Raw genomic sequence first — 2,981 nt, 5'->3', positions numbered from 1 at the left:
TAATAATTATTATGTTAAATTATCTATATTATGATTTGAGTAAATTCATATAAGAATATTAATTATTAAGAATTTTATTAAATTATATATTTTAATTATAATATATTTAATAATAATTATGTTAAATTATATTTTATAGTATCATATATTATGATTTGAGTAAATTCATATAAGAATATTGATTATTAAGAATTTTATTAAATTATATATTTTAATTATAATATATTTAATAATAATTATGTTAATTTATATTTTATAGTATCATATATTATGATTTGAGTAAATTCATATAAGAATATTAATTATTAAGAATTTTATTAAATTATATATTTTAATTATAATATATTTAATAATAATTATGTTTAAATATGATTAAATTATTTATTATTGATATTAATAATCTTAATAAAATTTAAATAACAATAACAATAATCATTTACCAAAACAAATTTATGCTAAGGGTATTCTAGTCATTTTAGTTTTTTCCACTATGCTATTACACCTCTATTACATTCAACCAAACACAATAATACTATTACACCTCTATTCCATTACATTCAACCAAACAATTGATTTGCTATTACACCTCTAATCCATTACACCTCTATTCCATTACGCCTCTATTCCATTACGTCTCTATTCCAATACAGCGAACCAAACGTGCCTTAAGTGTTTGAACAAGGGTTTCTACCCCTATTCCCAGTGTAGTTCATGTTCTTAATTGGATTATTGAGATAATGGATGCAGACACTATGCAGTTAAGTCTGTCTAAAATTTGTTGGTATCTATCATCTACCTAGATAGCTTTTACCGTTGATGGTCTCTAGCTATAACTAAATCTTTCATTTGGCCACTGATAGGAATTCATTTCCATGCTTTCAATTAGATCATACGCATCCTCGTATGTTGTAACAAATTGTAACGTGTTTACGCAAGTGTACATAGTCGTTCAAGTAATAACTAAGTAAAAATGAGTCATCATCTCTACAAGGGTTGTATAAGCTTAAACAATTAATTGCAAAATTATAATTAACAATTTGATGTAAAAAAACTCAATAAATTTGGATAGTGATGATTAGATTAATAAAATGCAAGAGTGATCCCTAATGCAATTTCTAATCTAAATGCAATTTACCTAAATGTATGAATGAAGGATTTAGCAGCAAAAACAGTCAAAATTAAATGGGCTAGGAAAATTATATTAATCAAATCAACTTAATTTCATCATGCTAGCATGTTCGGAATTACTTCTTTGGCAACTCGATCTCTTATGAGTTTGGAAACCAAATTAAGTCTGCTTGGATCTTTTACTTAGTTAAATATGCATGTTACCGATCATATTAGACTAAAGGTTTCTTAGCATTTATGCAAGGTCACAGGGACATTTACGTTTGCAACAGTTTAGTTACATAAATCTAAAAACCATGCAAGATAATAGAGCTAAGTAAAGATATTATGAACCTTAACTTAGTTTGTTTTAATGACCTAAATTAAGCATTGCAATTTTCAATTATGCATCTACTAGCCGTCGTCCGATTAAGATCGCTCAGCTAATTTGAGTGCACCCAATAACGTATGAATGAAATGCATCATGATATTAATTGAAAACATAATGGACCAAGGCACAAAACATGTTAACATGAATTAAATAAATCTCATTAAATTACTATAATCATCCTAGCATATAGGAATTAAAACTTCATAGCTGATCTCAAAAATATAAAACAAAAAGCAAACATGTTTAAAATAAATGACAAGAGGAAAGAGTTTTCTTAATTCAGCAGTCTTTCGGATCTATTCTGACTGATGTGCTCAACTATGCTTAGTTCAGTAGCCTTTTGGATCTATTCTGACTGAAGCGCTCCTCTGTTCTAATTAAAGCTTCTTTTGTTAAGGGTTTAGAAGGTAGTCGGCTAAAGAGTGCTTTTTACAAAGCTTTTGAAGCTAAATATGTGAGAGGGGATGGACGGCTATGCAAGTGAAAAAGGGAAAAGAAATTGAGAGAAAACTAATGTGAGTAAAAGAGGAATGTTGAGTGATGAGGGATGAGGGATGATGAAAAAGTGAGGAATGGCAAGGTATTTATAGGTGAAGGTAAGTGTTTGAGTTTACTAAAATTAGGTTTAAATTTCCTTCCTTCCCTCTCTCATGTGGCCAGCCATGCTTCAAGGAAACGAGATGACCAAGTCTTCTCAATTTGAATTCAAATTTTAAGCTAAAAATAGCTATAGAGTGGACGATTTCAATAGGGAAGTTGTTGGGCTGAATTCTGATTATTCTCCAATGGCAGGGACCTTCCATGAAATATCCCAAAACACATTTTGGGCAGACAACATCAAGTCCCAAAATTGGGCTTTTAATTCCCCTTGTTAGACAATTTTTTAAGTCCAATAACTTAGCAGACACGTCTATCTTTTATCACTTTTCTTTACTAGGTCAAGTAGTCAACCCCATGCCCAAAATTGCATAGTCTTGTCGTCCACATGGATAATTTGTGCATAACCATCTTTTATTTATTTAACTCATGTCTCTAATAGCCTACCTACATAGTGAAAAATACATACATTAATAAATTAACATGAATTAATATAAAATATGCATGAAATTCGTGTAATTAAACATAATTCAACATATTTTCCAAATTCATGTCTAAAATTACTAATTAAGTAAATTTCACTTATTTTCATAATAATTACTCGAGATAAACATAGTAATTAAGTAAAAAAGTGGTAAAAACATATTAAAAAAACCCTATATAATATTGAGTTTACATATGTTCTATTCATTAGGGCTCCTATTGTGGCTCCATCTAGCCCTGAATGTGCATGTGCATCCAACCTGTTGTAAAACATCTATAGTCTTAGCCTCTCAGGTAGACCATGGGGTGGGCATCTTTGTATCAGCATTTTAAAACGTTCCCAGGCTTCGTGAAAGCTTTCTCCTTCTAGCTGCTTAAAGGTAGCGATCTCTCTTCTTAGTTA

The 2,981-nt window shown here is 29.5% G+C and overlaps 1 non-coding gene across 1 annotated transcript; it reads left to right on the top strand.

Annotated features, from left to right (window-relative positions):
* The first annotated feature begins 2,874 nt into the window (after positions 1 to 2,874).
* LOC121214189 (small nucleolar RNA R71) lies at positions 2,875 to 2,981 on the top strand. Its single transcript, XR_005909775.1, has one exon. It is a non-coding gene; the product is annotated as a small nucleolar RNA R71 (small nucleolar RNA).

The sequence above is a fragment of the Gossypium hirsutum genome, chromosome D01 (assembly GCF_007990345.1).
Source record: "Gossypium hirsutum isolate 1008001.06 chromosome D01, Gossypium_hirsutum_v2.1, whole genome shotgun sequence".
In the NCBI taxonomy this organism is placed as follows: Eukaryota; Viridiplantae; Streptophyta; class Magnoliopsida; order Malvales; family Malvaceae; genus Gossypium; species Gossypium hirsutum.
Note: the sequence above shows the minus strand (reverse complement) of the source record. Positions and strands in the feature narration are given on the sequence as shown.